A 13,254-nucleotide genomic window follows, 5' to 3' on the forward strand; every position below is an offset into this window, starting at 1 on the left:
GACGTGCAGCAGGGACCCGTTCCAAGGATTCTTTTCAGATTAAGACCCTGCGTAAACCTTTTTTACTGTCTCTTCTTGATACACATCCCCTGGTTTCTTGGTATAACCAAGGAGGAGGCTGGCGTTTTGGCATGTGGCCACGTCAGAGTTTTTGCGCGTACCTGGACACTAGGGGCTTATTACTAAGGGCTTTATCCCGCCCGCCCTCATAAAGACCGAATACCTTAGGGAGTGTTCGGTGTCGCGAGTTTGGCCTTATATGCATCAGCTCCGAATCATGTCTTTGGTCAAATGTTGGGTTTGCCCGGCTCCTCTATTTTGCTACCTTACGTTCCGCTCTATCGGCAAAGGCGGCACCAGGAGAACTACTGCGATTGTGCCCCGGTTCGGCCAGGCAAGCACCTCAGTAGAGAAAGCTGAAAACTGATTGTCATGATATAGCGTGAGACTGGTCAACCACTCGATGACTTACCGGAATCTTTAGAATTCCTCCACATTAACAAAGGCCCGCTTCCCGGCCAGGCACATACGCGCCCCGAGTTCGGGCGAGCGCAGGCGCCACTAGGAGCTATATAAGTAGCCTCACTGTCAAACTCCTATGGCTAAGTGAAAGTGATAAAGCATCATAGTCCGATTGCCTAGTTCGCTGCGCTATCACCTCCTTTGTAGGACCAAGACGTTGGATCAAGTGTGAAAATGCGCCTTCTGCGAACACCCTCGCATTATGTGCGTGGGGGCTGAAGCCGACGACTGCCATCTTTCAGATTATATATACGTATATGTTAAACGGCCGCACAGGAGGTATTATAATACTTGAAGGCACAAGTATAAAAAGCTTCTACAATTTATCAAAATATTGTTTTACAATAATGCTATTAGAATATAGTGTCCTTCGAGCACTGCGTCTCTATTAAACGAGCGCCTTGCAGAACTTCCTGAAAATAGTGCTCGGCAGGTACTCGGCTTCCATCCGAGTCTGGGGATGCAACAACGGTGGCCTCCATTTCCGCCCAGTATGTCTTGACATGGGCAAGAGCCATCCGCGCACCCTCTATGCACGCTGACCTCTTCATCGCATTGATACGCGGCGCCGCACCAAGGAACTGCTGCACCAAGTTGAAATAACTTTTCGGCTCTGGCCTCTCTGGCCACAGATGACTCATGACATACTTCATGGCGAGTCCGGACAACCTATTTAGCTCAGCCCATTCAACCAAACGATTGGCTAATGACAGCGGACGCTCCGGATTGTGGAACTGCGACCAAAAGAGCTTTTCCACTTCACGATCTTCTTGATCTCGGAAGTGTTCGGCCGCATCCACGGCACTCACTGCCAAATCCAGATAGGTGTCCGCCGTACTCCACATCTGGTCCAATGGAGCATGTTTAGGATCACAGAACTTCCTCCGCAGCATAAAGGGCTTTCCAGCCGCGATCTCTCTGGCCTGACTCAGCTCCTCCTTCATAGCCCTCATCGCAGAGCGAGCATCCTTGGCATCGGCAACGGCCTTCTCCAGGTCCGTCTGTTCCGCCCGATCTTCTTTTTCAAGAAGCTTGCAACGGTCAGCAGCGTTCTTCAGCTTCACGGCCATCTCGGCCATTTCCTTCTTGCTTCGGCTGTGAGCAGCCTGTTCGGCTTTGAGCTCTTCAATTGCCTTTCCGGCAGCCGCATCACTTTTCCTGGCTTGATCCTTGGCTCGGGCAAGTTCCGCCCGAAGATTCTCCATGGCGGTAGCACCATCTGCATCAAGCGCACACATTGTAAGATACTGGCATAAAGCTCCTCTTACCAGGTGCCGCCGGAGGAATTACATACCTTGCGCCTCGTCAAGCCGCTTGTTGATAAGCGCGATGTCAGTGTCTGCCACATCAAGTTGCCGCTTTAGCTCGGCAAATTCATCAGTCCGGCTTGCCACCGGACACTTCGCCACCTACGTATGAAGGTGGCATATTAGACATGGGATTATGATCCTCTACGCGCCATCACTTTTGACAACGCATAGAGTCTCAGGGGCTACTATCTACACAGGGCGCATCTTATTTATGCGCAACTGTCCAAAAAGGGTACATTATTTCACGTACCTCAAAACCTGTCAGTAAACTCCTGACGGCCTCGTGCAATCCTCTCTCCGCGGATGAAATCCTCTCAATCACCGTACCCATCAATGCACGGTGCTCCTCTGAGATAGATGCTTGCCCTAGCAGATCCTTCAGCTCCTCCAACCGCGCACCAGACGGCGCCGGACTTGTCCGATGGCCCTTTTCGAAGGCCGAACACGGAGGACTTTGGGGGGCCATATGACTGCCTTCCGTCCCTGCCGGATTCAGAGAAACCCTCCGCGACGATACCTCAGGGTTGCCCGCCTCACGAGGCGGTACGGCAGGGGGAGGCGTTCCGCTCTCCATCATCTTCGGAAGAAGATCCCCCGAAGATGAGCTCTGCTGAGAAGGGCTAAGGTCCGAGCTACAAGGTAAATTTTCGATTACTTTTCTCAGATATAAAGCAAGGATTTCTCTCGTTCCTTAAAAAGAAAACTCCTCTCTACTTACGGCTCGATGGAGGGCTGATCCCCTTGAGGGCATAATTCGGCCAAAGTATCCCCCAGCACAGGACCCTCTGGTGAAGATTTCTTCCCCCGCTTTGAGGCCATGGTCTCCGGGTCTTCAGAGGCGGTCCTCTTCTTCCCCCGAGGAGAGGAATTTTCGATTCCTCCCTTCCGGACAACCTCCTTCGAGGAGGCTGTAGCTTCCTTGTCCCCTCCCTCGCTTTCCTTTGAAGGCACAACCTTCAACATCCTGACTAGCACGGGACCCGGCGTGGTCTCGGGGAGGGGGGCCGGACACCTGATTAGCTTTGCTTTCGCTATCCACTCCTGTTTAAAGGACAGCTCTTTTAGGGGCAATTTTATGATAAATATACGGATAGCGAGTCTGGGCACAAGGCTACTTACTTGAGTATCCGGACGATTGCAGCTCAGACCTGCGTCCTCCGTAGAATCCGGACACACTACTTGTGGTCCGAAGAACAATTTGTACATCTCCACGGGCGTCATGCCAAGAAAATGTTGGAGAACTCGTGGTCCCTCCGGGTTGAACTCCCACAGGCGGAGGGGGCGACGTTTGCAGGGCAGAACTCGGTGAATTAACATAACCTGCATCACCACAACCAGACTGATGTCTCTTTCTAGGAGATCTCGGATGCGGCTCTACAACAGGGGCACGTCCTTTGCCGGTCCCCAGTCCAGCCCCTTATTGACCCATGACGCCAGTCGTGGCGGGAGACCCGAGCGGAAAGCAGGCAGCGCCACCCACTTGGTGCTCCTGGGAGCTGTGACATAAAACCACTCTCGTTGCCATAAGCTGGACTCCCCTGGAAAAGAGCCCTCAGGCCATGGAGCACCAGCATTCTTGCTTATAAAAGCACCTCCGCACTCCGCGTGCCGTCCCTCGATCATCTTCGGCTCTACTTTGAAGGTCTTGAGCCATAGTCCGAAGTGAGAAGTAATACGGTGGAAGGCTTCACACACGACGATGAATGAGGAAATATGGAGGATGGACTCCGGAGCTAGGTCGTGAAATTCCAGCCCATAATAAAACATGAGCCCCCTCACGAAGGGATTAGTCGGGAATCCTAGCCCTCGAAGGAAGTGAGACATGAACACCACACTCTCACCAGGCTTGGGGGTGGGAATGACCTGCCCTTGAGCAGGCAGCCTATGCGAGATTTCGCCGGTCAAGAACCTCGCCTCTCTCAACTTCAGCACGTCCTCCTCCGTGACGGAGGAGGGCATCCATCGGCCTCGAAGGTCGGAACCGGACATTGTTGAAGGTCTGAAGCGCCTGAAATCTGGAGCCTTGGGTGTTGGAACTCGAGGCGAAGGGCAAACTCGTTTGAGATTGAAAGAAAGGAGTAAGACCTTGGTCTCTTTATAAGAGGTTGAATACCAAGGGCCCTCCCCGTGACCGTTTGGGACTCGCCTTTGATCGAGAAAACATACCAACATGTATGGTTGGGTTACCCATGCCCGTATTGATGAGAATCCCGGAATAAGGGGACATGATCTCTGCTTTGACAAGGCATGCCAAGGAAACCGCCTCGCTAAACCCGCTGAGGTGGGACCATAAAACGATTCGAATAAAGACTTGGCCGTGGTGTGATGTCACGCTACGGAATACGTCAGCAGATTAGATTTGTGTAAATATTATTCTCTCTATGGCAATATGAGGAAACTTATTTTGCAGACCCAGACACTACCTTTGTGTTCAAAATCTTCTATGAAGTACTTGGAGGAGGAACCGCCTTGCAATGCCGAAGACAATCTGCGCGCCGGACTCGTCGTCATTGAAGCCTGGTTCAGGGGCTACTGAGGGAGTCCTGGATTAGGGGGTGTCCGGATAGCCGGACTATACCTTCGGCCGGACTCCTGGACTATGAAGATACAAGATTGAAGACTTCGTCACATGTCCGGAAGGGACTTTCCTTGGCGTGTAAGGCAAGCTTGGCGATACGGATATGTAGATCTGCTACCATTGTAACCGACTCTGTGTAACCCTAGTCCTCTTCGGTGTCTATATAAACTAGAGGGTTTTAGTCCGTAGGATGAAGAACAATCATACCTTAGGCTAGCTTCTAGGGTTTAGCCTCCTTGATCTCGTGGTAGATCTACTCTTGTACTACCCATATCATCAATATTAATCAAGCAGGACGTAGGGTTTTACCTCCATCAAGAGGGCCCGAACCTGGGTAAAACATTATGTCCCCTGCCTCCTGTTACCATCCGCCTAGACGCACAGTTCGGGACCCCCTACCCAAGATCCGCCGGTTTTGACACCGACACCTACCATCAAACCACCCGCAACCATCCGGACCGCGCGGTCCGGACGTCATTTGTCATCCAAGGCGGTCCTGCATCGGTCCGTCGACTGGTACGGAAATCATTTTTCCCACAAACCAGATACAAATGGGGGGGGGGAGGGAGTTACGGGCGTCCGGTCTGCTGCGACGACCGCGTTGGACTAACTTGGCCCAACAAAAAAACCTCCCATGCCGACACACTTTCCCGCCTGAAGTTAGCTGCTCGCATTCATGCCGCTCTAGAGCGGCTTCTTGCTACTTCTTGAGCTTGCGTTGGTTTTTCCCTTGAAGAGGAAAGGGTGATGCAGCAAAGTAGAGATAAGTATTTCCCTCAGTTTGAGAACCAAGGTATCAATCTAGTAGGAGACAACACACAAGTCACCGAATACCTGCACAAAAAAACAAACAACTTGCACCCAACGCGTTAAAGGGGTTGTGAATCCCTTCACGGTTACTTGCAAAAGTGAGATCTGATAGAGATAGAAAAACGATAAAGTAAATATATTTTTTATTTTTGGATTGTAGATTGGAAAGTAAAAGATTGCAAAATAGTAAATCGAAAAATAATATTGTAGATTGGAAACTTATACAATGGAAAATAGACCGAGGGGCCATAGGTTCCACTAGAGGCTTCTCTCAAGATAGCAAATAATGCGGTGGGTGAACAAATTACTACCGAGAAATTGATACAAAAGCGTAAAGTTATGATGATATCTAAGGCAATGATCATGAATATAGGCATCACGTCCGTGTCAAGTAGACTGAAATGATTCTGCATCTACTACTATTACTCCACACATCGACCGTTCTCCAGCATGCATCTATAGTATTAAGTTCATAAAGAACAAAGTAATGCACTAAGTAAGATGACATGATGTAGAGGAATTAACTCAAGCAATATGATGAAAACCCCATGTTTTTATCCTCGATGGAAACAATACAATACGTGCCTTGCTGCCCCTGCTGTCACTGGGAAAGGACACCACAAGATTGAACCCAAAGCTAAGCACTTCTCCCATTGCAAGAAAAACCAATCTAGTTGGCCTAACCAAACCGATATTTCGAAGAGAATTAAAAAGATATCAAATCATGCATAAAATAATTCAGAGGAGATTCAAATAATATTCATAGATAAGCTGATCATATGTCCACAATCCATCGGATCTCGGGAAACACGCCGCAAAAGAGTATTACATCGAATAGAGCTCCAAGAACATCGAGGAGAACATGGTATTGAGAATCAAAGAGAGAGAAGAAGCCATCTAGCTACTAGATATGGACCCGTAGGTCTGAAATAAACTACTCACGCTTCATCGGAAGGGCAATAGAGTTGATGTAGAAGCCCTCCGTGATCGAATCCCCCTCCGACAGGACACCGGAAAAGGCCCCTAGATGGGATCTCACGGGTACAGAAGGTTGCGGCGGTGGAAAAGTGTTTTCGTGGATCCCCCTGTTGGTTTGGGGATATATGGGTATATATATAAGCGAAAGAATTTGGTCAGGAGGTGCACGAGGGGCCCACAAGGGTGGGGGGTACGCCCTTCATCCTTATGGTCGCCTCAGGGATCCTCTGACTTCATCTCCAAGTCTCCTGGTTGTCTTCTGGCCCAAGAAAAATCACCACGAAGGTTTTATTCCGTTTGGTATTCCTTTTCTGCGAAACTCAAAAAAAGGAAAAACAGGAACTAGCACTGGCACTAGGCTCTAGGTTAATTGGTTAGTCCCAAAAATAATATAAAATAGCATATAAATGCGTATAAAACATCCAAAATAGATAATATAATAGCATGGAACAATCAAAAATTATATATATGTTGGAGATGTATCAAGCATCCCCAATCTTAATTTCTGCTCGTCCTCGGGTAGGTAAATGATAAAAAAAATTGATGTGGAATGCTACCTAACATATTTATCCATGTAATACTTCTTTATTGTGGCATCAATGTTCAGATCCATATGATTCAAAACAAAAGTTTAATATTGACATAAAAACAATAATACATCAAGCATACTAACAAGGCAATTATATCTTCTCAAAATAACATGGCCAAAGAAAGCTTATCCCTACAAAATCATATTGTCTGGCTATGCTCCATCGTCATCACACAAAATATTCAAATCATGCACAACCCCGACGACAAGCTAAGCAATTGTTTCAAACTTTTGATGTTCTCAAACTTTTTCAACTTTCACGCAATACATGAGCGTGAGACATGGACATAGCACTATAGGTGGAATAGAATATGGTGGTTGTGGAGAAGACAAAAATAAGGAGATAGTCTCACATCAACTAGGCATATCAAATGGCTATGGAGATTCCCATCAATAGATCAATGTGAGTGAGTAGGGATTGCCTTGCAACGGATGCACTAGAGCTATAAATTTATGGAAGCTCAAAAAATAATAATTGGGTGTGCATCCAACTTGCTTGCTCATGAAGACCTAGGGCAATTTGAGGAAGCCCATCGCTGGAATAAACAAGCCAAGTTCTATAATGAAAAATTCCCACTAGTATATGAAAGTGATAACATAGGAGACTCTCTATCACGAAGATCATGGTGCTACTTGGAAGCACAAGTGTGGAAAAAGGACAGTAACATTGCCCGTTCTCTCTTTTTCCCTCATTTTTGGGCCTTCTCTTTTTTTATTTGTCCTTTCTCTCTTTTTTTATTTCCTCACATGGGATAATGATCTAATAATGAAGATCATCACACTTTTATTTACTTACAACTCAAGAATTACAACTCGATACTTAGAACAAAATATGACTCTATATGAATGCCTCCGGCGGTGTACCGGGATGTGCAGTGAATCAAGAGTGACATGTATAAAAATGATGAAAGTTGGATTTGCCACAAATACGATGTCAACTACATGATCATGCAAAGCAATATGACAATGATGAAGCATGTCATAATAAACGGAACGGTGGAAAGTTGCATGGCAACATATCTCGGAATAGCTATGGAAATGCCATAATAGGTAGGTATGGTGGCTGTTTTGAGGAATGTATATAGTGGGTTTATGGCACCAGCGAAAGTTGCGTGGCACTAGAGAGGCTAGCAATGGTGGAAGAGTGAGAGTGCATATAATCCATGGACTCAACATTAGTCATAAAGAACTCACATACTTATTGCAAAAATCTATTAGTCATTGAAAGAAAGTAATGCCGCATGCTCCTAGGGGGATAGATTGGTAGGAAAAGACCATTGCTTGTCCCCGACCGCCACTCATAAGTAAGACAATCAAAAAATATTTCATGCTCCAACTTCGTTACAGAACGGTTCACCACACATGCATGCTACGGGACTCACAAACCTTAACACAATTATTTATCAAATTCACAATTACTCACTAGCATGACTCTAATATAACTATCTTTATATATCAAAACAATCATAAGGAATCAAACTTCTCATAATATTCAATGCACATTATATGAAAGTTTTCATTATATCCCTCTTGGACGCCAATCGTATTAGGACTAAATTTATAACCAAAGCAAATTACCATGCTGTTTAAAACCTCTCAAAATAATATAAGTGTGGCATGAGAGTTCAACAATTTCTATAAAATAAAACCACCGTCGTGCTCTAAAAGATATAAGTGAAGCACTAGAGCAAAATTGCCTAGCTCAAAAGATATAAGTGAAGCACATAGAGTATTCTAATAAATCACGATTCATGCATGTCCCTCTCAAAAGGTGTGTACAACAAGGATGATTGTGGCAAACTAAAAAGCAAATACTCAAATCATACAAGACGCTCCAAGCAAAAAAAATATCATGTGGTGAATAAAAATATAGCCTCAAGTAAAGTTACCGATAGAAGACGAACGAGGGGATGCCTTCCGGGGCATCCCCAAGCTTAGGCTCTTGGGTCCTTGAATATTACCTTGGGTGCCTTGGGCATCCCCAAGCCTAGGCTCTTGCCACTCATTATTCCATAGTCCATCAAATCCTTACCCAAAACTTGAAAACTTCACAAGACAAAACTCAACAGAAAATCTCATAAGCTCCATTAGTATAAGAAAATAAATCACCACTTCTGGTACTATTGTGAACTCATTCTTTATTTATATTGGTGTAATATCTACTATATTCCAACTTTTCCATGGTTCATACCCCCGATACTTTCTATAGATTCATCAAAATAAGCAAACAACACATGGAAAACAGAATCTGTCAAAAACAGAACAATCTGTAGCAATATGTAACTCTCGAACACTGTAACTCCAAAAATTCTGAAAATTTAGAACAACCTAAGAATTTTGTTTATTAATCTACTGAAAAAATAATCAGTATTTTATCGCGCCTTTGTTAAAAATGAAAATTAATCTCCTGGACGCAAAAGTTTCTGTTTTTTAGCAAAATCAAATCAACTATCACCGTAAGCTATCCCAAAGGTCTTACTTGGCACAAACACTAATTAAAACACAAAACCACAACGTAAGCTAAATAAATTATTTAATGTAAAACAGGACCTAAAAAGCAAGAACAAAAATCAAATTGGGTTGCCTCCCAACAAGCGCTATTGTTTAACGCCCCTAGCTAGGCATAAAAACACGAATAGATCTAGGTATTGTCATCTTTGGTATGCAATCCATAAGTGCAAGGGCATATTTATCCCTAAGGTGTTTTGGTGATTGATGATAATGCTTTTGCGGACTAACCATGTGCTTTGAGCTTTTCAGAGATTCATCCTTTGGCACGAGACGATTCTTTCCCCTCGGAGTTTTTATTCAAGACAGTGTAGCTCTTTCGTTTCTGGTTTGGTGGACTTGTCTCATAGGAGTCTTCGTACTATCAAGAGGGGGTCCGCTTTGGTAAGGCTAGGGTGGAATCAACACGTACACTTCCTTTTCGCATCCTATGAGCCTTCCCGCGTTGATGGAGGTCTCTTTCCCTGCTTTATGAGCTTGTTTTGGTCCGAGCGGTAGTACCGCGGTGCCCAGCGGTAGTACCGTGGTGCCCAGCGGTAGTATCGCTTGTGGGTCCTCATCCGCAGTACCGTTGCGGTACCGGGCTCCTACCACGTCGACTCGAGGGGGTCGCCTCTCGTGTCGGATTGTGCGGCACTAAGCAGCGGCAGTAGAAGCGGTAGTACCGCTTGAGAGCAGTAGTACCACCCTGCCACCGCGGCAGTACCGCACTGGGTCTGTTTCCTGCTCATACACCAGCCCTCCCAGACTGCACAGCAGTACCGCGAGGGGGAGCGGTAGTACTGCTGGTCCCAGCGATAGTACCGCTGCCGCCTGTGGTAGTACCGCCCTCTGCGGGGCTGTTTTAGGGGGTAACGGTTGGATTGTTCCCCCCTCTATAAAAGGGGGTCTTCTTCTTCAACGTTGACTTACCTCTTCCCCCAAAAGCTCCATTAATGCTCCAAGCTCCATTTTCGCCCGATCTCTCTCCCTAGCCAATCAAACTTGTTGATTTGCTCGGGATTGGTTGAGAAGGCCCCGATCTACACTTCCACCAAGAGAAATTTGATTCCCCCACTAATCCCTAGTGGATCTTGTTACTCTTGGGTGTTTGAGCACCCTAGACGGTTGGGGTCACCATGGAGCCATATTCCATTGTGGTGAAGCTTCATGGTGTTGTTGGGAGCCTCCGATTAAGTTGTGGAGATTGCCCCAACCTTGTTTGTAAAGGTCCGGTCGCCGCCTCCAAGGGCACCAATAGTGGAATCACGGCATCTCGCATTGTGTGAGGGCGTGAGAAGTACATGGTGGCCCTAGTGGATTCTTGGGGAGCATTGTGCCTCCACACCGCTCCAAGGTGACGTACTTCCCCTCAAAAGGAAGGAACTTCGGTAACACATCCTCGTCTTCATGAGCTCCACTCTTGGTTATCTTGTACCTTAACTTGAGCAAGCTTATTTGTATTATTTCCATTGCTTGCTTGTGTGCTTGTTGTTGTTGCATCATATAGGTTGCTCACCTAGTTGCACATCTAGACAACCTACTTTGATGCAAAGTTTAATTTGGCAAAGAAAAACTAAAAATTGTTAGTTGCCTATTCACCCCCCTCTAGTCAACTATATCGATCCTTTCAATTGGTATCAGAGCCTCGTCTCTTTACTAAGGACTTTGTCGTCCTACGAGTATGGTTGATACCGTAGACGGTGTGGAGGAGCACTCCGGTGTGAATCCGATCTCGTCTACAGGCGATGGGGGAACCGCGGTCTCTCATGAGGAATTCAATGTGGCTTTGGAAACATTGAAAACCTCCATGACGACCGAGGTTGAAAGCATGTTTAATAAATTCATAGAAGGGCTTAAACTATCCACCGCACCGTTGAAAGTGGGTGATCCCACTAACAAGGTGACGGATGCTAACTCCGACAAGGGGGAAGCTACTAGTGAAAAGCTCCTTCTTCTAGTGGTAAAAATGGCACCGGCATCTTTGCCCATGTGGAACCTCCACTTGTTTATGGTGGACCGATTCCTTCACTCATTTGAATCATGCCGGTCCTCCCCCTAAGATTGTGAAAATGAGGACTTTGATTCTTGGGTTTATCGTTTCAAGCATCATTTAAATCATGTGAATACTAATCTTTGGAGAATCATTGAAGAAGGTTTCTATCCGCATGACCAAGCAACTTCACTCCTAGAGAAGCCGCGGATAATCAATTCAATGAGAATGCTCTCTTCATCATCCAAGATGCAATTCCACCCGAAGATCTTCCTCATCTTCGGCCCTTCGCCTTGGCCAAAGATGCATGGCTTGTGTTGTCTCCCTCTACAGGGGAAGCGCAAGCATTCAACGCTCCAACTATGAAGTGGTGCAAGATGAAGCCGATGAGTTTGCAATGAAAGAAGATGAAGAACCTCGTGAGCTTTATTGGAGAGTAACCAAACTCGCGGTCTCACTCCGAGATCATGGGAGCGAGGATACGGATGACAATTGGATCAAGCGCAAATTCCTCAAGGCAATGATGCCTTACCACAAGGCCATGTCCTCCGTCATTCGTCAAAGGCCGGACTTCCACACCTTGTCCTCAAGTGAAGTGTTGGATGAGTTTGTGGCTATGAGCATCTTGGACAAAACTGCCAAGAAGGTGGTGCTACGTTCTCAAAGAGCAAAGAAGCCCAACCTTGCATTAAAGGCCAAGGTGAGGGTGGAAGAAGAGGACGAAGAGGAAGAAGAGGAGAGCAACCCCGAAGATACAAAGTATGCCTATCATGAACACATGGCTCTTGCTTCAAGGAAATTTTGGAGCAAGAAGAACTCAAGGCCCAACTTCAACAAGAACAAGTCAAGTGGTGCGAAGGTCAAGCAACGTATTAGGACTTGCTATAATTGTGGCAATGTGAGTCATTTCATTGCAGAATGCCCTTATGAGAAGAAGGAAGACAATGGTGGCAAGCTCATCCAAAAGGACAAAGTCAAGTCTTTCCCCAACAAGAGCAACTTCACCAAGAAGACTCCTCCCAAGGCGTTGGTGGTACAAGAAGAGTACAATGAGGATGATAATGATGATGAAGATGGTGAGTTTGTTGCCATGGCCTCCGTTGCCATTGCGACAACTCCACGGGTGTCACTCTTTGACTCACCCAATGAGAACATCACCGCCAAGTGCCTCATGGCTAAAGCCACCAACAAGGTAGCCCCCAACATCAAAACTACCATCATTAATAATCCTTCTTTGACGGATTTCACTGATGAATATGAGGGATCTAATGTGTAGGATAATGAGTTTGAGTCCTTTATGGGTAAACTCAAGGGTAAATCCAAGAAGCATTTCGTTGCTCTCTTGGAACAACTTGGTGAAGCCAATGACATGATCGATGCTCACGAATCTCCAAGATGGAGGGGCATAGTCGTGACTATGCCGATGAGATTTTGGATCTTTCCAATGCTCTTGAGGAAGAGTGTGGTCTTCGTTTGGCTCTTTAGGAGTCACACAACGTTGATCACGCTAAGTTAAAGAAATTTTTTGATCATGCTCTTGTTGTATCTCGTGTGCTAAACTCCGAGAAGGCCAAGCTTGGGGTTGATCTTGCTAGACTCAGAGAGGAGTTTGACTTACTTGACAAGGCTCACGAGGTCTTGAAGGGTGCTCATGCTAGCCTCAAAGAGTCTCATAATCAACTTCAAGTAAAGCTAACCAAGGAGAAAGCCACTTTTCCTCGTATGATGTCAATTGATAATGCAAATGCTACTAACCCATGTTGTGAGCATGTGCATCTTGTTGAGGAGAACGCTAAGTTGAAGGAGCAACTTGAGAAAGGTCTTGTGTCTTGCATACAAGGCGAGAAGAACCTCAACGACCTTTTGAGCAACCAAAAGGAAGTTGTGGCCAAAGAAGGGATTGGGTACGTGCCCAAGTCCAAGAACAAGAAGAAGAATGACAAGGCCAAACGACCTCCCCCTCTCAAGCAAACCTTTGTGAAGGAGG

This window comes from Triticum aestivum, chromosome 1A (genome assembly GCF_018294505.1).
Source record: "Triticum aestivum cultivar Chinese Spring chromosome 1A, IWGSC CS RefSeq v2.1, whole genome shotgun sequence".
Lineage (NCBI taxonomy): Eukaryota > Viridiplantae > Streptophyta > Magnoliopsida > Poales > Poaceae > Triticum > Triticum aestivum.